Here is a 25,252-nt window from a genome sequence, read left to right as displayed (position 1 = left end):
CGTGATCACTCAGATTTGCGTGGGGCAAAAATAATGTTGTTGTTGATGTTGTCACTGTTTTTTCCCATGAGCTAAGTAAATACCACAGACAGCAACTTGGCTAGAGATGACTTGAAAGGTTACTTTCAGCGTTGTCAGAGACAACATGTGGTGGAAGGTCACAGCATCAAAAAAGAGATGGAGTGTTCTGCCAGGGAGAGAGACAAGGAAAAGTCCTAACAGGTCAGAGAGTGAACATTTACATCAGGGGATTGTGAGGGAGAGACTCCCAGCTCCAGAAGGGCGGAGGTGGAGAATAGGTACGTCTAAAGACATGTAAGTATCTCAGAGAGAGAGAGACATTTAGATAGCTGCCAGAAAGTGAACCTAGCAGCTCAGAGTCATAAACAGCATTAGATCAATAAACAAACACTTTATTTTCCTTTATCACTCATCACTCTTTCCCATTTTAATCTTGGAAGAGCCAAAGTCAGAATAGTGAATGAAGGGAGAGAAGTGGAGAGCTGATTGGAATCAGTAAAATACAGAACATGTTTCCTTACCCTGTTGCAAGTTTCCAAGCCTGGATCAGGCCTCAATTAGTAATGGGAATGGGAAAGGAGTGGAATACAATCCTTGAAATGAATATGAAATAGAAATTTGGGTTGGGGTTAGACTAATGAGACTCTTCTGTTATCTGAAAATAACAGAAAGATCTATCAGATATATCTGGAACATCTCCAGGGTGGAACGGGAGATTCAACATTGCCCACTTGAAAGCAGAGGCTAAAAATATTTAGAACTATTTTTCTTTCTTGTATCTATACCAATTCTAGCCCATTCAATAAACCAGTTATAATGGCTTTTTTTATTTCTTTACTATTATTTTAATGAAGTTCTGGTAGGAAAAAGGCATGTGAGCTCAGTTCATTTTAATCACGGGTTCTAGAAACTATATTTTTAAAATTTTTGAATGTGATTCTGTTTTTCTTACTCCTTACTATTCTTTCTGTTTTAATGTATTTTGTAAATCTGGCAAAGTTGGAACTAATAAACTTTGAATTTATGACAGAGCACATAACACCCAATAGCTAATTTAGCAGTTTTTTCCTACAAATACATTTTAAAATCAAAGAGGCTTCCCTGGTGGCGCAGTGGTTGAGAGTCTGCCTGCCGATGCAGGGGACGCGGGTTCGTGCCCCGGTTCCGGGAAGATCCCACATGCTGCGGAGCATCTAGGCCCGTGAGCCATGGCCGCTGAGCCTGCGCGTCTGGAGCCTGTGCTCCGCAACGGGAGAGGCCACAGCAGTGAGAGGCCCGCGTACCGCAAAAAACAAAAACAAAACAAAACTAACACATTATTTTGGTTTCAGGGAGATACAATTTATATAAATGTGTAGTCGTAAAAGGCCAGGAAAACCAGTGAATAGTATGAATATGAAACAAGGGGTATAAAAATAAGATCAAGGTTGACTTGAAATGGAGCTAGGGTTGGGGCAGAGGATCCTTATCAAATATTATAGGTCAAGAAGAAAAGCCTCCTTATTTTAGCTGCTGCCTCTCTACACAGAACTGCTATATTTGCCACTATAACTCCTATTGGCCAGCTGAGCAGACAGAGGCTCTTGTTGTAAAAGGCAAAAAGAAAGAAAGAAAAGGAGCAGTTGGGGAAGGCAAAGATAGAGGAGGAAAAGGGGCAAAAACAGACGAAAAGGAAGAAAGAGAGGAAATGAGGAAAGGAAAGATGAAAGAGGATAAAACTGAAAGTCAAGAACAAGCTGTTTATAAAGGAAATTGACTCCATTAGAGGCAAGCTTTTGATCTAAATGTCAGGCAAGAAAGACTCCAAAGGAGCATTCTTTCTTGAGGAAGGAGTCAAATTCTTAGCGGTGTTGCCAAATGCAAGAGCCACAAACGACATATGCTACTTACCTTTAAGGTTAAATTAATTAAAATAAATAAAATTGAAAATTCAGTTCCCCAGTTGCACTAGCCCACATTTCAAATGCTCGAAAGTCACGCGTGCCTAAAGGCTACTATTTTGGATAGTGCAGAGCCATTTCCACGGTTACAGAACATTCTGTTGGACTGTGCTGTTACGGAGCTTTAGCGTCAGCTGAAGTTCAGCTACTTTGGGGAAGAGTAGGTCAAAAATGGTTCTTGGGAGATGGAGAAATTATTCTTGGAGAGCAGTAGCTGTTGGCTTATCTTTGGGAAAAACACCTGAGTCTTTTTGTATACTGCATTAAACTTCTATGCTATTTGGCCATATCAGCCTTAAAAAGAACAGAGTAAAAGATAAGAGGTACAATCCTTAGTGGGGCATCTAGCAACCAGCTCCTATGTGGATAGTCTGTGAGTTCCTGTTGGAGAAGACTTAATGGCCCAAAGAACTAAGGGTCAAGCCTTTGGCCACAGCAACTGAAGTTTCTTGAATAGTTTCACAAGGTTGAATTTTAACATGTCATTTATTCTGAGTACTGGAGATGGTAGAGGCAGTAAAACTTCAGGGTGACAGGCAAAGACTGAATCCCTTAATTATTGTCCTGGTGAAATGAGTAGACAGATCTATCTCTTTCACTAGACAAATGTGGAGATATTACCCAAGCCTAAAATTTCTTTACTACTGTTCAAGCAGTTGCTTTATAACTAGGAAGGGCTTCTGGACAGCAAACAATAGTAGGAAAATATTCATAGCTGCATAGGTGGAATAACTGGATAAAATCTGTTGTGCTATTGAGTTAGAATCCCCAAAGTTCATATACAAATAGAAGAAATGTTTATGGTAATTGGGGAATTTTTTAAGTTATAGAAGAAAGTTTCTAGTGACTTTGTCAAGGGCTCTGGCATGCCAGTTTTCAACAGATCATATATAGGAGCAATGTAAATTGATAAGGTTCCTACCTTATCCCACGAGATTAAGAAATCCTCCACATTGGTAATTGACTGGGGAAAGTCACAAATAGCTTTTAATTTTTTAGCGAAAGAGGCTTTCCATTATATGTGATGTCATGACCTAGATAATGGACTTGAGACTAATAAAATTGATATTTATTTAGTTGATATTTAGAGACTTTATGTACCTTATATAATAACATTGTCAGCAAAGAGAGAGAATAAATTCTGCAAGACTTTCAATCTTTCAAACTTAACAGAAGGCTATCCACATTTTATATAAATGTGAACATGTATATAATATGTGTTTTCAGGAGTGTATAAGAGTCCTGAGGGAACTGGATATCTCTAAGGTTTGGATTATGTAATTATAAGAAGTGAGAAGGTGCTTCTGTAAACCCTTGGAAAATAATTGTCTGTGTGTTATTGATTTTCCCAAGTGATGCAAATAGATACAGCGAATCTGAATGCAAGGCCATTCTAAAGAATGCTGAGCACAGATCTACCACTGGCTAAGAGAAAGGCAAAGTCTGAGGGGTATGTGAGATACTACCAATGAAACATTTTTAAAACAGCTTTATTGAGATATAATTGATAAAACAAAAAACTGTGAAACATTTTTACTATTCAGAGAAATGATTAAAAAAAAGTGGTCAAGTTTATAACAGAGTATAGTCCTAGTATCAACAAGAAATGAAACATTGTGGTTTTGGAAATCTTTATGGTTTATGGAAATCTTTCTCTTTTTTGTTAATGGCAATTATTGGCAGATCAGAGCAGCTACTTTGAGAGGTATTCGTCTGTCAGACAGCTTTTTTTTCTTTAAATACTACCTTTCACTCCAACACAGAACGATTGTTCTTCCAGTGTCCTTTGTCATTGTAATATTGGCAGGTGTCTTTATCAAGACTAGACATAGTGGTGTCCTTGTCCTTGGGTTGTCTAATTGTTTACTCTAAAAGGCTATTAATTTGGTCCATAAATTTTCTTTTTTCAAAAGCAAAATATTTTCAAAATACTCCATAAACTCTTGTAATTCAGAAAGAGAGACAGTCTGCTAGCCTGTTTTCTGACTAAATCTGCTACCTCAGATTTAAGACCATCCAAAAGAGAAAGTATATAAGGCAGTTGTGAGATATTATCCTATATTTATATCAATCTGTAGTCAAATTTTGACCTATACATCTTATATCAGTTTCACCATCAATCCTTTCTGCTTTTTCAAACCAAGTTTTATTATTTCTGGGTCTCATAAGGAGCTGAACTAGTTGATAGATATCAGAGATTCCCACAGTCCTAAATTCTTCAGTGGACTTTTGTCTTTCCTTAGAAGGGTTTGCAAGTCCTGAATTAGATTATGCAAATCTGATCTTGACCAAGAGTTAAAGCTATAAAAGCAAGGATATTGGCCATCATCTTCTCCTATGTTGGTGGAGAATCCCCACCTAGATATTAGGAGCTGAAAAAATGACTCACTCACCTGTCCTGTCACAGACTCCAAGGAGGGAGATGCCAGGGTATCCCCAGCACTCTATCCTCATGGAAGTGGCACAGGCTGAGCATCAGAAGGCTCAAGCCTTATCCAAATCCAAATCACAGCACCAAAGACAGTGGAAGAAAATTAACCAGAGCAACTATTAGCATAAGCCAGTAGTTCTCAACTTGGGAGGGTTAGGGAGGGTGAGCAATGGCACAAGGGACACATGCCAATGTCTGAAGACATTTCTGGTGTCTCACCTTGGGAATTAGGTGTGCCACTGGCTTCTTGCAGGTAGAAGACAGGGATGTCATTCAACGTCTTGTAATGTACAGGACAGACTCCCACAACTAAGAATTATCCAGCCCAAAATGTTAATAGTGCAGAAACTGAGAAATCCTGACATAAACCTTTGTGCTAAAAATGCTAGACATCAGACGGCTCTGAAGGAGAGTCTATTTTGGAGAAAGAGACCAAAATTTTTAGAGCTTTAGCAGAAACTGTCAAAGTTCAAGTTAACTTGAGAACTCATTGGTCAAAAATGATTCTCTGAATAGGGAAGAATTATTCTTACAGGTTTACAGGTGTTGGTTCTGTAATTCATATTTTTACAAAAGGGTGGGGAAGAGTTAGGAGCTAACATCATGAGCAAGAGAGGACTGAGAGGAAGAGCTGTGGGGGTCAAGGACAAGTGAGGGCCAGAGTAGAAGGCTTTGTTACAGGAACAATATGAAACATGCACAGGAGATCCCCGTGGGAGTACAAACGTGCCACCAAAATGCAGGATTCTGCCTAATGGGGGAATTTTGTCCCTTTAGAAGAAATAAGAATGTGAAGCATAGTAACTAAGTTAGTTTACTATTCAAAGAAATATGTAATACAGGATACAACCTGCAGTACTAGTCTGGTCAAGGCAATGATATTTAGATAGAAAATATTAAACCTGCTCTGTTTCTCCTTTAGAGCCACACCAAAGATTTTTAATTGAGTGATTTTAATCTCACAGCTTCTTACCAGGCTGATGCTTATCCAATCTAAAGTGGACAGGATTCTTACTTCTGGCGGAATATCTCCTAAAACAAACATATGGTTAAAAGTAGTTAAGGGAAAATGATGTGGAATATAGACAGTCTGGAGTGTTTGACCTGGTTGAATGAAATCTGCAAAGATTGCAGGCTTTTATTCAGCTATACAGAAGCAAGGTTCTTTGAAAAATGTTCTTAAGTACAAACATCAATTCCTCATTAAATCTACATGTTTTTAAATGGTCCTCCACTAACTGTTTTTCTAAGAGTTAAACAAAAATATTTGAAGGAAATTTAACAGGTTTCAATAGGTGAAAAAGACTTCCTATTACAACCAGGCAGAGAAAATGACATTTTCATGAGTGGAGGTGTGCCGTGGAAATACTTTTAACAAAGCATCTCTGACAAAGCAACCTGGTCAAAGACTGAGGAACAGAGATATGCATGTGAGGGAGCACAATGCCTGGTAATAAACAGGCCTGTTTCTTTTTAATGTGTAATCTTTTAGCTTTCTGCCTGGATGATGTTATATAAGGCCATCATAATCAACAAATTTCACTGCCGCTGAGGAGAAGAGGAAGTCTAAACACATCAGCAATTTCTTAAGAAAGTGCAAATGCCAAACAAATCAGGAATTCATTAACTAGATGGTGCTGACATTTCCCAGTGGCTTTTGGAGAACTGAACCATTCTTTCTTCAGTCTTTACCCAGGAACAGGAGGCTCTCTGATAGTGCCTATGAAGTGTGATTTTGTTCAGACTTTAAAAGAAGAAAAAAACCCAAACATGATCTGAAGTGCATTCCTACCTTCAGGTTTTAGTATTTTATTGCACATGACCTGGGGTGACTCATCAGGTGACAGACCTTCCATATCTTATTCCCAGTTCATGCTTATTGCTCATCTCTGACCAGAGACTGAAGTTTCAGCATCATCTATAGCTTGCTATATCAGAGAGCAAATAAAGTAAAACTTCTTTCACATTTTTCTGTAGATTATATTGGTTGTCCTTTTTGAAATATTAATTTCATAACTTCATCTTTATAATATTTGATTCACTGGAGGCAAAAATCTATTCCCAGTTTATAAAGAGCAAGACTAAATATAGGTGGTATTTTCTTTCTCTTTACCACACAACTAGAAGCCCACTGGTCAGAGTAAGAGGTGTCCTAAAAGGAAGACAATAAGGACATAAAATATAGGCACATGGCTTCAGCCAGTATGGAACAGGCAGAAACAGTCTGTGTGAATAATTATGTTGAATAATTAAATAAAACAAAATCTCACAATCACGTTAAGTAACAAATAATTCCCAGCTCAAGCTCCTTCCCCTAATCCTTCTTCATATTTATCTTTCATAAAGTAAGACACTGATTGATTCTTGAATCGTTTTTAAACTTTCTGTGCACAAAAAGTGAAAATATTAATCTTAGTTATATTAAGTGAAGAAACAGATACATCCAACATTCTATGACAATATCAATATTATGTTAACATTTCAAAGAGCGTCTTACTGTAAAACATATTGGTATGACTTTGGACATTTCGACATTTTGGCATGACACTGGCCCAAAAGTGTTACTTAGAATTATATTTGTTTTCAAAATATCAAGTAGATTTTAGTTTTTTTCTGAGTTAAAAACATTTTAAATTTTGGCATTAATTAAATAGCTATAGGCATTCTTGCTCTGAGTATTATTTTGCAATATCATTTTAGAAAGTTTTTCAAAGTTAATTAAAATTATATTTGAGTATTATTTTAGAATGTTTTTCAAAGTGTGGTTTATTTTATTTTGTCATGTAGTAAGAAATGGGAGTAAAGAAGAATATACTATTGTTTTATAAATGTAGCAATTTACACCAAAATGTTTTTCAACTTAAAGAGTTCATACATTTGTCAAATCACCAGTGGTCTACTTGCCTAATCAATTGAACTCTTTCAAGTTTCATATTTTTCAGTCATTCCTAGTGCATTCTAAAGTATTTACATTATTTTCTGTTAGAAATAGAAAGTCATATTCTATCGAGTTGATGACTCATACAATGAAAATGAAGATCCATAATCCTAAGCAATTGATCTGAAATTTGATATAATTCATATATCAAATTCTGAGTCCTCTGGTTATCTAATGTATTCTAAAGCCAAGAAGTGCTCAAATATATCGGCAAAACTTTTATAGATAGTAGTAATTTTTAAAGATAGTAGCAGAGCTCTTACATATACAACTAGAATTATCATCTATTAGTACCCATATTCTACTTCTACTCGGAAGTTTTAACCATAAGTTTGAACTATGTTCATACACTAGAACAGTATGTCTTTATAAATCTTCTGAAGGTTTCAAAACTGCTGGTCCTTTTGCCCAAGTTTTATCAGTTATCTTTGGATTACTCAAAGTTTGCCTTCTAGTACTTTCCTCAAAAGCAATTTATTTGGACAGTATTTCCTAAGCTCTTGCATATTCAAAACTATTTTGCCATAGCCTTTGTACTTGAAATAAACTTGATTGGAAACAAAATCATGGGCTTTGAACATTGTTTCCTTCGATAAGTGTAAGGTTTTTTTAGACAATCTTTAAAGTCCAGTAATTCTAGTGATGTCCCTGTGTGGATTATTCTGGGACGGGTTTTATCTGCTAAAAGTTTGCCCCTTCAATTTGAAATTTTAAGTGGTTTTGTTTGTTTCAAGAAAGTATAGTTTTAAGTAATTGTATTATCCTATTGTTTTAGTTTCCTTTTTCTGGGACTCCAATTATGCCTTTTTTGGATCTCCTTTGTGTGGTTTATATATCTATCATTTTTTTCCTATAATCATTTTTTAATTCTACTTAATTTCATTCATTTTCCTTTTTGCATTTCTATCTTCCCTTAATGTACTTCTGTACTCTTAGTGATCAGTGTATTTCTCAAAGTTTTGTTGGATGCTGATAAATTGTTCACAATTAAGAGTTCAGGCATAATCAGTATGCAGATGATTCCAAAATATGTATCTCTGGCATTAACTCTCTCTCAATCTCTTAATTTGTATATCCATTTACCTGCTTGATTTCTTTACTTGATATATAGTTGACCTCTCATATTTAACCGAATCCTAGACTTTCTCCAGAAAACTCTTCCCTTTCAGTCTCTCCCAGATCAATGCATGAGGCCAGGTCCATGCAATTGGTCAAGCCAACAATTTTTTCTTTCTTTTTCTTCATCTCTCACATCCAATCTATCATCATGTCCTGTTGGGTCAATTCAAAATACATCCCCAAAGAGTCCACCTCCTTCATCTCCACTGTTAGAGCCATTATCATCCCTCATCTGGGTAACCTCAGTGACTTCCTGATTTGCTGTTTCATGCTCTTTCACTCTTAGAATATATCCAAAATGGTCTTTTAAAAATATAAAGTAGACCACGTCACAACCCTACTTAAATCTGTGCTTTGGCATCCCATTGCTCTTGGAAAAAATCAAACCCCTTCTCATGGAGCCTACAAGGCCCTAAATAATCTGCCTGGCTATCCTAGAATTTTCCCTCTTGTCTGTTGGGCTCCAGTCCAATTCATCTTCCTCCAAGTTTATTCTTACCTTAAAGCCTTTGCACTTGCTATACCCTCTGTCTGGAATTCTCTACCCCAAGACTATCCTAATGCTGGTTATTTTATGTCATTTATGCTTCAACCAAAATTGTCACTTCCTCAATGAGGCTTTTTCTGACCATTCAATTAAATTTTTGATTCTCTCCCCCCATAAGTCATCCCTTCATAGAACCCTGTTTTATTGTTTTCATGGCATTTACCACTATTTACCACAAAAATTGTCTTATTTTCTCTCCCCCGCTACTGTCACATGATTTCCATAAGAGTAAGGACCTTGTATGTCTTCCTCATCAGTGTCCTCAGTACCAAGAAAAGGACTTGACATATTCATACTAATTGAATAGACATCCAATAAGTAGTTGTTGATATGGTTGACTGAATAAATGATTCCAGACAAGTACATTGCATTCTTTCCATGCTTACTTGAATTTCACCTAGATTATTTAAGTGCCTTATTGTATTCTAAAGTAATTCATCTTTATGATAAAAAGCAGAGTCTAATTAAATAACTATTCTTATAAAAATCATAAGAATCAGGAAAACAATCTAATTAGTTTGTTTAGGATCCTTGTGCCCCTTACTCATCCATTAGAATAATCCAGATAACTTATAATTCTTTTATAATTCAGTCTTATTCAATTTTTCATTGTACAAGAGACATAGGATCCCAAATAAAAGAAAGCTTTTTAAAAATCTCAAGTGAAATGAAAGAAATGAAGTTTTTTGTTCTTTTATTCCACAAAGAAGGTGAACTAATGCATGAATCTCCAGTATTCTTAGCCTTGGGTGCCAAAAGGGCCAAGATGGCTGGGTGGAGTGACAATTACTCTGCAAATGGGTCTGCGTTGAGATCTGTGCTCCCTAAACCTGACTGAAGGAAATAAAGCAAGAAAAAGGCAGGTTAAGAGAGCATCAAGGTGGCCAAACAGCTTGAGTTACTCTCACATCTCAGAAACTTTCATTAAGATTTACATCATGATGCTGACCTAAGTGGCAAAGCAATTTTTTCATAGCTGACCAAAAAAGCTAATACTCTCCAGTTGGGTCAGGTAACCTTTTTCTTGCTCACAGTAAGTAATGGAGTTTGCCTCATGTGAGTGAGACTGACCAATGGACATACATCACTGCATTCCTGTGAAGCAGGTTCCCCATGTGATAAATCTGCACTCCAATTATTAAGGTTTTTTAAAAGCCCTTTCTCATTTTAGTCATTTTTCTTAGTGAGCCTAAGAAAGGCTATAGGCACACTTTTTTAAAAAATGCATAGGCTGACATTAAAATGCCCAGCATCTGATTTTCAAAAGCACCTGAAATAAAAATGACCCAGTACCTCAGGAACCAAGTTCCTAAAATAAAAGTAAAATACAAAACACACACACGCACATATACAATATTAAAGAGCTTTAAGTGATGTCAGAAATTAGTTAGAATGAATGTTGTTTTACGCAATTGATTTCAGAAAAACTGATTTTTATAAGTTAGAACCATCACAGAGAGGAAAGACAGCAAAAAGAAACAAAGTGACTGTCTTAGAAACTTACATTAACAGTGCCAAAGCAAGAAAACATAGTAATCATAAATTAGTGAATGACACTAATGCTATTGAATGAGGTCCTGGCTATAACCATCTCAGCCAGAGAGAGATCACAGGTTGAGTCCCTCCACTATCACCCTGGCCTTGTCAGGGAGTTTCCTTTTCCTAACTACGACCAACTGGTTCTTTGCACCCACCGTTAACACTTATGGTGTCTCCACGTGAGTGTAAAAAAAAAAAAAAAAAAAGTGCTCTTTCCTCAATAAAGAAGGTTGAGAGGAGTATATTATTTCTCTTGCAATGATGACAGCAAACTTATTTCATATAAATTACACAGATCAAATAATTGGATCTAAGGTAAAAAAATGGAAATTAAGAGCCACATCATTAAGATATAATAATTTGTTATAAAATAGTCATTTCTCTTGCTTTCATGGTAGTGATAGTCTTTGTGGCAGTTTTGATGCTTCCTTGTCCCAGTATCTTCATTTTTATAGAAAAGGGGACTACACAGAAACATTGTCATAGACATTAATGGCTTTATGTTCTTAATAATTTGTAGTTTTGAGATGTAGTGTTTCTCCAATGAGAAGTGATATTAGAAAAGTCAGATACTGAAAACTACAAAAAGTGTTTAGAAATCTGTCTTTTAAATAATTACCACAAATATACTGCAGTATTTCAAGAGGAATCATACCACATTTTAGAAAACAACTGCAGGTTTTAAAATTCCTCATATGTTGATGTTCCATCAATACCACACTCCTTTACTATGTTCATTGTTAAATGTCAAATGTAAATTTTTACATAGCTGTAGTGTTTCATTTTCGTGTAATTCTTCAAATTATATATGTTATCTAGAACTGTGCTTCTCAAACCTTAATATGCATATAAACCACATGGGATCTTGTTAAAATGCAGTTTATGTTTCAGGGCCTGAGATTCTGCATTTCTAACATTCTGCATTTCTAACAGTCTCATAGGATGCCAATCTTGTTGGTCTGTAGACCACACAGAAAGGCCATAATATTCTTTCAATACTGTAAAGCATTCTTTAAAGAAAAATTAGTATTTTATCTTAGAACTTGTAGCTTTTAAAAATAAAATGTATATATTAAGCTGCTAAATTTTTTTATTTTGTGTATTTTATTTCATGAACATATATCAGAAAAGCACCAAACTATATACAATGTTTTAAATTGATGTATAGTTGATTTACAATGTTGTGTTAGTTTCAGATGTACAGCACAGTGATTCAGTTATATATATATATATTTACTATACATATGTATACTATATATAGAATATATATGTTCTATACTATATATATAGAATATATATATGTTCTTTCTTCAGATTCTTTTCCATTATAGGTTATTATAAAATACTGGATATAGTTTCTTGTGCTATATAGTAGGTCCTTGTTGGTTATCTATTTTATATATAGTAGTGTGTATATGTTAATCCCAACCTCCTAATTTATTCCTTCCCCCCCCTTCCCCTTTGGTAACCATAAGTTTGTTTTCTATGTCTGTGATTCTTTTTCTGGGTTGTAAATAAGTTCATTTGTATCTCTCTCTCTCTCTTTTTTTTTTTAAGATTCCACATATAAGTGATATCATATGATATTTGTCTTTCTGTCTGGCTTTCTTCACTTAGTATGATAATCTCTAGGTCCATCCATGTTGCTGCAAATGGCATTATTTCAGTCTTTTTTATGGCTGAGTAATAGTCTATTATGTGGATATGGATATAAATATAGATATAGATATATCACATCTTCTTTATTCATCTGTCGATGGATATTTAGGTTGCTTCCATGTCTTGGCTATTGTAAGTAGTGCTGCAGTGAACATTGGGGTGCATGTATTTTTTTGAATTATAGTTTTCTCTGGATATATGCCTAGGAGTGGGATTGCAGGATCATATGGTAACTCTATTTTTAGGGTTTTTTTTTTCTTTTTTTATAAATTTATTTATTTATTTTTGGCTGCGTTGGGTCTTTGTTGCTGTGTGTGGGCTTTCTCTAGTTGTGGTGAGTGGGGGCTACTCTTCGTTGCAGTGCATGGGCTTCTCATTGCGGTGACTTCTCTTGTTGTGGAGCACAGGCTCTGGGCACATGGACTCAGTAGTTGTGGCACGTGGGCTCTAGAGCTCAGGCTCAGTAGTTGTGGTGCATGGGCTTAGTTGCTCTGCGGCATGTGGGATCTTCCTGGACCAGGGATCAAATCCTTGTCCCCTGCATTGGCAGGTGGATTCTAAACCACTGCGCCACCAGGGAAGTCCCTACTTTTAGTTTTTTAAGGAACCTCCATACTCTTCTCCATAGTGGCTGTACCAATTTACATTCCCATCAACAGTGTAGAAGTGCTCTTTTTTTCCACACCCTCTCCAGCATTTATTATTTGTAGACTTTTTGTTGATGACCATTCTGGCCAGAGGGAGGTGATAGCTCACTGTAGTTTTAATTTGCATTTCTCTAATAATTAGCGATGTTGAGCATTTTTTCATGTGCCTGTTGGCCATCTGTATGTCTTTGAGAAATGTCTATTTAGGTCTTCTGCCCATTTTTTGATTGGGTTTTTTTGTTTTTTTGTTATTGAGTTGTATGAGCTATTTGTGTATTTTGGAAATTAATCCCTTGTCAGTCACATCGTTTGCAAATATTTTCTCTCATTCTGTAGGTTGTCTTTTCATTTTGTTTATGGTTTCCTTTGCTGTGCAAAAGTTTTTGTTAAAGACCTAAATATAAGACTGGATACTATAAAACCCCTAGAGGAAAACATAGGCAGCATTCTTTGACATACATTGCAGCCGTATCTTTTTAGATCCATCTCTCAGAGTAATAGAAATAAAAATAAAAATAAATGAATGGGACCTAATTAAGCTGCTAAATTTTAAGCAAGTCAATTTTTTTTTTTTTTTTGCGGTACACGGGCCTCTCACTGTTGTGGCCTCTCCCGTTGCAGAGCACAGGCTCCGGTCGCGCAGGCTCAGTGGCCATGGCTCACAGGCCCAGCCGCTCCACGGCATGTGGGATCTTCCCGGACCGGGTCACGAACCTGTGTCCCCTGCATCGGCAGGCGAACTCTCAACCACTGCACCACCAGGGAAGCCCCCAAGTCAATTTTTTATACTGATGAAATTCCCATATTAAAAATAAACAATTTCTATAGTATAACTAGCTAAGCATTTTACAATCCTTGATTTATAGCTATTTAATATCTACTTTGTGGATTATTAATGGTGAATGTATATAGATTACATAGTGATTCATGCCATAATGGAGGTACTTATGAATTTTAAATGGGAATTTAGTCAACAAATGGCAGATAATATAAACGGAAATACAAAATGTCAAATTAGCCAGTACACTTACATGAAAAATGTTTCTTTGATTTTTGTTTTAAGATACCAATCAGAATATCGTTGGGAAAAGGAGCAGAAACTCCTTATTGAAGTGTTATTATATCAAAAAGTTCTTTCAATTACTGTGTGTTCCTCCAGGAAAAAATACAAATATCAATCCTATTAGAACAAGGTACTTTATTTTCATTTGTCATAAAATGATCGTAATATGCTGAATTTGTTAGAATAATACACTCCACTGCCATCTGCTGTACGATTGTCATAACTAATATACAAATAGCTTATAGGTGGAGACAACCAAGTCATAAGACAAGTACAAACATTTTCTAACTAGTAAAGACATGTACCAGGTATCCAGTGCACCCTTAGGCATGGCTTATTGTGTGGTATGGTATGCAACCTAAACAAATGTCCCTGGGAGTTGGCCTCCACTCCTCTGATCTGAGAAGAATCTGCAGGCTAGTCCTTAAATGGTCTTGGACCATTAAAAGAGGAATTGATGAGTCCTCATGACACAGCATCAGGAAGGACCTTTGCAGACCTTCTTAGCACAGACAGGATACAACATTCATGTGAATGGAGCCTGGAGGGTCTGCAGGGTCTGACTTGGCTACCACGTGACTTACCTGATGCTGGGTGGCCTTGCTCAGGCAGAGAATGGACTCTCATTTCTGAGTCAATAACCACTTTCAGTAGCCATCACCTTTCAAAAATTCAGTCATACAGTGACTTATCTCCATTCTGTCAGGAGAGGTGTAAGCAGCTATCACAGAATGCATCTCTTTTTCCCTTAAAATTACACCATAGCTATTGAAAGGTAAATGACAAGAATGCAATTCTTCTCTCTGCTCTCTGGTTCCTTTTGCCCATGGTGACTTTGCTTGGATAAGAGCCTGGACGTGGAGGTGGGAACCCTCCTGTTATTTTAATATTTCACAATATTATTCCATACGGATTCATAAACTGTAATAAGAAGTGTACGGTTAATATAGTACACATGGTCGCTTCAATTTTTTTTTAATTATTATTTTTGTGTGTGTGTGGTACGCGGACCTCTCACCACCGCGGCCCCTCCCGCCTCGGAGCACAGGCTCCGGATGCGCAGGGCCAGTGGCCATGGCCCATGGGCCTAGCCGCTCCGCGGCATGTGGGATCTTCCCGGACCGGGGCACGAACATGTGCCCCCCGCATCGGCAGTCAGACTCCCAACCATTGCACCACCAGGGAAGCCCAAGGTCACTCCATTTAAGAGATAACGCTTCAAGCTAAATTACTTTTATGATAACTGTACTAAACATAGTAACTGCTGGAAACATTTTTGATAAATACTAAAGAGAGACATCTATCATCTTCTATTTCTGTCCTTTGATGGATATTTTTAAGAAAAAATCATATAAATCTGACAGAAAAAAATGTTTAAAAGTTGTATCCAAAAAAGAAAAAAGTTGTATCAGAAAGATGTCTGGCAACATGGTGGGCTAAACTGATAGAAATAAAATTTTTCTCATTACAAACTCATAGGTAGACTGGACACATAACCATAAACCAGAAATTTTAAGTGCATAGTAAAGTTCAAAATGAAAACCCAGGAAATCCCAGGGTATCAGAAAGAAGAGAGAAATAAAACTAGAGCCCAGACTTTGCAGGTTCATGGATGTTTCCAACCAGTTACAGGCCCCACACAGTAAGGACCAGGGTGCCAATGACCATATAGAGGTGGATATGTGACCAAAAGCTATAAGGAATGAGTGATTTCATGCATAATCATTCTGTACACTACAGATCCCACATCTGTTTCTTCTGGCTGAAGCCCTCTCAGAGCCTCCCCTTCTCTTATCCTTTCCCTCCCAGGACAGTTGAGTACTAGAGCCATTACGTGGTCCACATTTGTTGGGTATGGGAGGCAGAGGCCCAATGTGGAGAAGAATCAAAGCCCAAATGAGATGAAGTGGGGATCTGCATGGGGTGGGAAATCGGCCCAGAGTGAGTTTCAGGGCCCAGGTGAGGTGAGGAGGGCTTCTGTATAGTAGTGCAAAGCAGCTCAGGGGATTGAAACAAGAGTTGGTTAAGGAGGGAATCCAAGTAGGATGTCAGAGCCAGTGGGATGAGGTGGGCATGTGCCTGGGACACAGGTTACTTACAAGGGGAATGATGAAATAAATACAAATAACCAAATATCTTACTGTCAGAAAAAGGAATCACAAATATGAAAAGGGTTAAAATTATATTGAACCCTGTGCTGTTGATCTGAAATCAGATATCAGTGAACTACTGGCTTTCAAATGTAAAAATAGAGATAGAAATAAATATAAATATACATGTGTGTATGTGCATTATATATACACATATTCCTTAGCTCTCTCCACTTAGAAGCCTTGGAACTAGTGAAAACCCCCCAAAGCAATGAGCATACGTAGCATCAGATCTTGGTTTTGAACATCATTATCCATTTAAGGGAACCCAGGCTCCTAAGAGAAATGTCTGTTTCCAGGGCTGGGACAGGAAAGTACAGATGTGTCTGAAACATTCTGTTGTGCTGGGAAGCAATGAAGTATTCAAAGAGTAAAGGGATCATTTCAAAAAAGACACAGGAGTCAGCTTTAAGGAGCTCCAAATGCCAAACCTTGGACAATATAGCACCAAATAAATATGACACTAATGGATTATAGCTTACTGAATATAATAGGAAACCATAGTCCATTCTAATAAATGAATAAATTGAAAGCTTTTGTGAAAAAAAAGTATATCCAGCTTCACAAGCCACCTCCCCCAAGTACTTATTAATTATAGTGTTTAAAAATAACTTGAAAATGGTGATCCCAGCAAATAGCATCTTAAGGGATGAAAAGGAACATCAGTAGTAACAAGATAAATCAAAATTTGTGCACCACCTCATAGGAAGCAATGATGAGAGCGCAGCATCACTTTTGTGATACTTTGCCAAAGATGTATAAACTGAATCAAATCATGAGGAAATGTCAGACAAAACCAAACTGAGTGACATTCTTCTAGTGACATTCTACAATGCTTCTGTAATCTTTGAAAGTGTTAAGGTCATGAAAGCCGAGGAAAGACTGAAGAAATAGTCCAGACCGAAGGAGGCAAGACAGCTAAAGGCAACATGTGAAACTTGATTGGAGTCTGAGGATTATAAGTATCAGTGTTAACGTCTTAATATTGATGGTAGTACTGTGGTTATATTGGAGAATGGATTTGTTTGCAGAAAATGTACACTAAAGTATTTGGAGTCCCAAGGTGGCAAATAATTCTCAAATGATTCAGGGGAGAAGTTATTTTTTATTGCACTTGAAACTTTTCCATAAGTTTGAGGTTGTTTCAAAATAAAAAAAGACATTTTTTTAAAATGTCGATGTTGCATCAGTATAAACAGTGACAAATCCAAAGATATTTGTATAGCCTAAAATTGTGAGATATGAAGAATAATAGAAGATAATTTAGAGCACATTTCTGCTAATTACTTTTTACATATGTCAACTAATTAAATTTCACAACACTGTGAACAGTATAAAAAGCAAACCTGAGGCACATAAAGGTTACATAATTTGCCCAAAATTATACCAAAAGTAAGTGGCAAAGCTGGTATTATATTTATATAAAATATATCTTCTCTAACCATATAGAAATATGATTGGTTGAGAGTAATTTTTCTCTGGATTTTGCTTTAATACTATCTTTGTTCAAATAAAACTCTCTTCATCCTTATAAAATATTATATCAAGCTTCAGATATGGGGTGATTTTCCAGAATTAAGGTGGGTTGTTCCAATGAGAGTGACAGAAAACTCCCTGCTCAAAGTCAACAAGTGCACACAGCAGGAGCAATCACAGCATAATTAATTAAGGAGCTCGTTTCAGCACAGCCGAGTCAGTAGAGCCCCCTTTCCCCTTTCCACCTTCCATGTGTGCATGGTATGATCACAACTGGCACCAAGGGTAGAGCTTAGGCAGAGGATAAAACCTAAGAGATGTTCTCTCAAGACAGTGGGTGATATTTATGGGGAGAGACACACAACTTGTGTTGGGGACAGCAATAATAAAAAACAATAGCTAAGACCTCCAATGACTCTGAAGAAAAAAAGAAAATCAGATCTGCTTGGATGTCGAATATTCTAAAGCTACTCACATCCAGAATAAAGTCCCATTTACTTCTGCAGTTAGGAAGACCACTAGCCTGCCTGCTCCACACACATTCTCAGGAAATCATGCCTGTCAATACAGAACAAGCCACTAACCCTCTTCCACCCACCTACCCACCCCCAAAAACTTAATGACATTGGAGAAGAAAACTTACTTAAATGCAAAGAAAATGTATACTAATCTTTCATTCATAAACACTCTGACAAACAGTATCAACATTAAAAAAAACAGCAAGAAAAAGGAAGATCAAGATGCACATGTGGATCACTATTCAGAGATGGCCAATAGAAAAGTGGACAGTGAATATGCACAGCCAATTAAAGAAGAGAAAACCTGAATTGCTAATAAATATGTAAAAAGATGTTCAAATAGAGGAAGAAAAAGCTCATCCTTGTGGGCTTCCCTGGTGGCGCAGTGGTTGGGAGTCCGCCTGCCGATGCAGGGGACACGGGTTCGTGCCCCGGTCCGCGAAGATTCCCACATGCTGCGGAGCGGCTGGGCCCGTGAGCCATGGCCGCTGAGCCTGCGCATTCGGAGCCTGTGCTCCGCGACGGGAGAGGCCACAGCACTGAGAGGCCCGCGTACCGCAAAAAAACAAAAAAAGCTCATCCTTGATATGCATATGGTTCTAGACATAATATGCAGGCATCCCCTAGAAGTGCACAGCTGCAGCATTATAACATCACCCCAGGGTTACTCTGACAGACACTGATGAAGGGAAGTCCTTTCAGGAGGCCCACTTGAAGCTGTGTACCTAGGGGTTCATTTTGCCTAGAAAAGAGGATAGCCAGATATACAGATCTGTACCAGTACATGAGCTGTAACTAACAGTTTAGATAGAGACAGCAGGAAAACTTTTGGAAAAATCTCTCTGAATGGACACATAGTGTGAAGATATTTGTATCCCATGCTCACCAAATTATGACCTCATCAGAGGAATATTTTCACAATGAAGTGGAAGATTACCCAATCTGAGGACATCAGTCAACATAAATTTCCAGCCACTTAATTGCTCAATGGGCTCATGAAGAAAGTGGCCATGGCAGCTGGTAGAGAGAGAGATTATATAGGGGTGAAGCAGTGTGATTTCTACTCACTAAGACCGATCTGGCTACAGCCAACTGCTGAGTACCCAGTCTTCCAAAAGCACAGACCAACACTGAGCCCCTGATACGGCTTCATTCTGGGAAAACCCAAAAAAACCCAGCCAGCTATTTGGTAGCAGGTTGATTAAATTGGATTGCTTCCATTGTGAAAGGAGCAGTGCTTGGTTCTTACTGAAATAGACACTGTAACAGTACATTTGCCTTCTCTGTCTGCAATACTTTTGCCAGAACTACCATCTGTGGACTGAAAAGGATGCCTCATCCACCATCATAGAATTTTTCGTAACCTCATCTCTGATCAAGGAGATGACCCTCCTATCATCTGTCATAAGATATGTTAATGGTAGTTAATTTTATAGCTCTGTCGACTGAACAAAACAAAACAAAACATGCAACCTAAAAGTTGAGAGTTATGTTTGTTGTTTGTTTTTGCGGTACGCGGGCCTCTCACTGTTGTGGCCTCTCCTGTTGCGGAGCACAGGCTCCGGACGTGCAGGCTCAGCGGCCATGGCTCACGCACCCAGCCACTCTGCGGCATGTGGGATCTTCCAGGAGCGGGGCACGAACCCATGTCCCCTGCTTCGGCAGGCGGACTCTCAACCACTGCGCCACCAGGGAAGCCCCGAGAGTTACGTTTTATTCAGCGGGAAGTTTTAGGACTTCAAGCCTGGGAGGCAACATCTCAAGTAACCCTGAGAGAACTGCTCCAAGGAGGCAAGGGGGGAGTTTTGTAACAAAGGGCAGGTAGTTGGAACATCGAAAGATTACTGTTGATTAAAGGAAACCAGATGTCCCAAGTTAAAGAATTTAGCCCTTTTCTATGTACGGGAAGATACAAAAGTCTGGACTTACTGAAATCCTTCCTTTGATATGTACCTCAGCTACCTGGGGCCACCATCCTGTGCTTTCTTATCCTGAGTCTCCTCCGAGCTCACCATAGGGAGTGGCTGCAGTCTGATGGCAGCTCGATGGCAGGTATTCTTTTCCTTCCTGAGTTCCCTCGGGGCTCACCAGCTCACCATTGGCAGTAGCTGCAATTGCAGATGACTGTGACATCCTTTGTTTACTGATACGGCAGGAAATATTCTGTTTCTCACCTCCATATTTAAGTTAAAGGATATCAAAGTGAGTGTGGGATTCAGCTAGATAAAGAAGGAACATTAACCAAAGATAGATAGTTGAACATGGTATCCTTTGCGGGGTGAGGGTTAGCATGTTTCATTTATGCATGAGATGGTTGCTTTATCATGTTAGTTGGCGTTGTAATGTGTAAACTTGGCTCAGCTAAACTGCATTTGTCAGTATTCAATTCCCTGAATAGTCCCAGCTAGAGCAGTCACAACAGACACCTGCATGAAAGCTAGAAGGCAGAATGTAAGGAATAGCCATGTTTCACTGTCTGAAGGTCACTGCACTTCAGGCCTTGTTTGGAACCCACCTAAATTTCACTGATCTAGTGCCTCACTTTATCAGCATGGCAGCAGCACAGCTCACAGTTCCTCCAGCTACAGCCAAATCATTCTTTCAGTTTCTCAAAGTTCTGGGCCAGTTACAAATGTGGCTCCTCAGCAAAACTATAGCTTCCCCAGCATGTTATCCATGGAAGTGGGGTTGAAGGCTTTGAGATGGAGAGAGTCCAGAGGGGGTTCTGCTGGTGATGGATGCAGGTTTCAGCTTGTTCCTCCTGGTTTCCAGTTGTTGCTGCTCTCCCTCACCTCACTCCCTCTTCCAGTAGCCTGTCATGTGTCCTCTGGCTCAAGACCAGACACAAGAAATGGCCACACTAAGGCTACTTTTACCAGTTCTCACAATTTCCTAAAGTCAAATCCCTATAATGATCCCTTCTTCTACATTATTCCCAGTGGTTCTGCTTCTGTGATAGAACCCTGACTTATAGAAGAGATTATTTTGCTACTTATTGACCTGGAAAGAAAAAAAAATTTTTTTTGATTTCTAGAATTACTAAATCTTGTCTCCCTAGGTAAAAGAGAGAACGTGAGACAATAATAGGCAAACCTTTACATCTTTAAGTGTGATTTAGGGGGAAATATGCATTAAGGGAAGTGTTTTATCCTGGGTTCCTGAGAAAACAAAGACTGAGACAAAGAGGGAAGTGCTAATCTTTTATTTGGGAAGTCCTTGAAGGACTGCAAGGATGAGAAAAAAGGAAAGTGCAGCAAGGAAGTTGAGAAGCATTGTAAACTGAAACATTACAGTGCTGAATACTGCCTCACAAGACGACAAAGAAACTAGCAAGTCACGTGGCAGGTGCACTAGCGAACACACAGACTTCTCTAGAGAGGCTGCAAGGAGAAGCCATGCCTTGAGTCCTCTGTGGGACGGGGTAGAGGGCAATGGACCTGCAGGGCCCCCCATCTCCTGCTTCCCAGGAATCAACATTCAACACACAGACTGCTACTGCCTCCTCACTCTCAGCTTTCATTATTGGCCCCCTTCAGCAGTTGCTCCAGATGCCCGACCCCATACCACGTGTGATAGTGACAGGAGAATCCAGAAATTCTCTGCGTGCATCGTGGAAGACAAGGGTGAGGAAGCAGCACTCCCCAGGAATGTGACCAGTTGCATCTTCAGCAGGAAAAAAGGCATCCTTTTCCCTCAGAAAAGGGGACTCTGAGGGGGCCAATAAGCCTTGTTTCTGATAAATAAGTCAAAGAAAGATAGTTAAGGCCGGTGCGTCTGAAGAACAGCCGTGGGCAAGCCCAGCGAGAAGGTCCCCTGACTCTGTGGGCAGAGTTGGAAGCGGGAGCTAATTAAATGTCTGAGCATGTCATGCTTGATGAAAAACACTAAAGCATGCCTATATAAGTCTGGATCAAGGCAAGGATGGACACTAGGATAACAACATAATATTTCTCTGCAGAAACTAGTCGATGTATTTATAAAAGGGGAAGGAATTATCAGTACAAAAATTGGAAATAGTAGAGTGTCACTGTTTGTAGATAATATGATTGTATCTTGGGAAATATAATAGAACTATCTGTACTATTACAAGAGATTTCAGGGAGATTGATAGATACATAATTATGAAGTTTTTGGCTTTTATGTGGTGAGAACATTTACGATCTACTCTTTTACAGCTTTCAAGTATACAGTATCGTTAACTGTAATCACCATACAGAGGGGTTTTTTGAGGTATAGTTGATATCAACATTATATTAGTTTCAAGGGTACAACATAATGATTCAATATTTGTATATATTGCAAAATGATCACCACAATAAGTCTAGTTAATATCCATCATCATATATAGTTACATAATGTTTTTTTTCTTGTGATGAGAACTGTTAAGATTTATCTCTTAGCAACTTTCAAATATGCAACACAGTATTATTAACTATAATCACCATGCTGTGCATTACATCCCATAACTTATTTATTTCATAACTGGAAGTTTGTATCTTTGGACCCCTTCACCCATTTCGCCCACCCCACATGCCCTGCCTCTGGTAACCACCAATCTGTTCTCTGCATCTGTAAGCTTGGTTTGTTGTTCTCTGTTTTTTGGTTCTACATAGAAGTGAGATCATAATGTATTTGTCTTTCTTTGTCTTATTTCACTTAGACTAAGTCCCTCAAGGTCCATCCATGCTGTCACAGGTGGCAAGATTTCATTCTTTTTATATGACTGAATAATATTCCATTATAAAAAATATATATATATATATATATATATATATACACCATATCTTTTATCTGTTCATCTGTTGATAGGTTGTTTCCATAACTTAGCTATTGAGAATAATGCTGCAATAAATATGGAGGGGGGGTGCATATACATGCTCAAGTTAGTGTTTTCATTTTCTTCCAATAAATACCCAGAAGTGAAATTGCTAGATCATATGGTAGTTCTGTTTTTAATTTTTTGAGAAACCTCCATATTGTTTTCTATAGTGTGGCTGCACCAATTTCTATTCCTACAAACAGTATACAAGTTTTCCCTTTTCTCCACATCCTTGCCAACACTTGTTAGTTCTTGTCTTTTGGATAACAGCCATTCAAACAGGTGTGAGGTGATATCTTATTGTAGTTTCGATTTGAATTTCCCTGATGGTGGGTGATTTTGAATATCTTTTCATCTTTTCATGTACCTGTTGGCCATCTGTATATTTCTGTTGGAAAAAAATGTTCAGGTCCTCTGCCCATTTTCTAATGTTTTTTAGTTTTGCTATTGAGTTATATGAGATTTTATACATTTTTGGATATTAACCTCCTATCAGGTATATGATCTGAAAATATTTTCTCACATTCAGTAGGTTGCCTTTTCATTTTGTTGATGGTTTCCTTTGTGATGCAGAAGATTTTTAGTTTGATGTAGTCCCATTTGTTTGTTTTTGCTTTTGTTGCCTTTGCTTTTGGTGTCAAACCCCCAAAATTAATTACCAATACCAATGCCAAGCTGCTCACCACCTATGTTTTCTTCTAGGAGTTTTATGGTTTACATTCAAGTCTTTAATCCATTTTGAGTTAATTTTTGTGTATGGTGTGAGATGGTGGTTCATTTTTAGTATTTTGCGTGTGACTGTCCAATTTTCCCAACACCATGTATTGAAGAGGCTATCCTTTTCCCATTGTATATTCTTGGCTCCTTTGTCATAAATTGATTGACTATACAAGTGTTGGTTTATTTCTGGGCTCTCTACTCTCTTCCATTGATCTATGTATCTGTGTTTATGCCAGTACCACACTGTTTGGATTACTATAGTTTTGTAATATAGTTTGAAATCACAGAATGTGATGCTTCCAGTTTTGTTCTTTTTCTCAAAATTGCTTTGTCTATTTGAGGTTTTTGTGGTTACATACAAATTTTAGGATTGTTTGTTGTATTTCTGTGAAAAGTGCCATTGGAATTTTGACAGGGATTGTTTTGAATCTGTATATTGCTCTGGGTAGTATGGACATTTTAATAATATTAATTCACCCAATCCATGAGCATGGAATATCATTCCACTTTTTTGTGTCTTCTTCAATTTCTTTCATCATTGTCTTATGTTTTTCAATTTACAAGCCTTTCACCTCCTTCTTTGGTTAAACTTATTCCTATGTATTTTTTTTGATGCAATTGTAAATGGGACTGTTTCCTTAATTTCTATTTCTGATAGTTTGTTATCAGTGTATAGAAATGTAACTGATTTTTGTATATTGATTTTGTATTCTGAAACTTTACTGAATTCATTTGTTTGTTCTAACAGGTTTTTGATGGAGTCTTTAGAGTTTTCTATATCTGTCATCTACAAATAGTGACAATTTTACTCCTTCCTTTCCAATTTGGATGCCTTTTATTTCTTTTTTTCTTGCTTAATTGCTCTGGCTAAGTCTTCCAATACTATGTTGAATAAAAGTGGCAAGATTGGGCATCCTTGCCTTGTTCCTGATTTTAGACAAAAAGCTTTCAGCTTTTCACTGTGATATTTGGACTTGTCATATGTGGCCTTTATTATGTTGAGGTATGTTCCCTATGTAGTCACTTTATTAAGAGTTTTTACCATAAACAGATATTGAATTTTGTCAAATGATTTTTCTGCATCTATTGAGATGATCATGATTTTTATCCCTCATTTTGTTAATGTGGTATATCACATTGATGGTTTTGCGGATGTCAAACCACGCTTGCATCCCTGGAATAAATCCCACTTATCATATGTATGATCTTTATAATGTATTGTTGAATTTGGTTTGCTAATATTTTGTTGAGGATTTTTACATCTATGTTCATCAGGGATATTGACATATAATTTTCTTTTCTTGTGACATCCTTGTCTGGTTTTGGTATCAGGGTAATGTTGGCCTTGTAAAATGAGTTTGGAAGTGTTCCTTCTTCTATTTTTTGGAAGAGTATGTAAAGGACTGGCATTAATTCTTTGAATGTTTGGTAGAATTCACCAGTGAAGCCATCTGGTCCTGGACTTTTGTTTGTTGGGAGCTTTTTGATTACTGAGTCTATTTCCTCACTAGTAATCAGTCTTCAGATTTTCAAGTTCTTCGTGATTCAGTGTTGGTAGGTTTATGTTTCTAGGAATTTATCCATATCTTTTAGGTGGTCATATTTGTTGGCATATAATTATTCATAGTAGTCTCTTATGATTCTTTGTATTTCTATGGTATCAGT

Source organism: Stenella coeruleoalba, assembly GCF_951394435.1.
Source record: "Stenella coeruleoalba genome assembly, chromosome: 3".
Lineage (NCBI taxonomy): Eukaryota > Metazoa > Chordata > Mammalia > Artiodactyla > Delphinidae > Stenella > Stenella coeruleoalba.
This window is presented reverse-complemented; position numbering follows the sequence as displayed.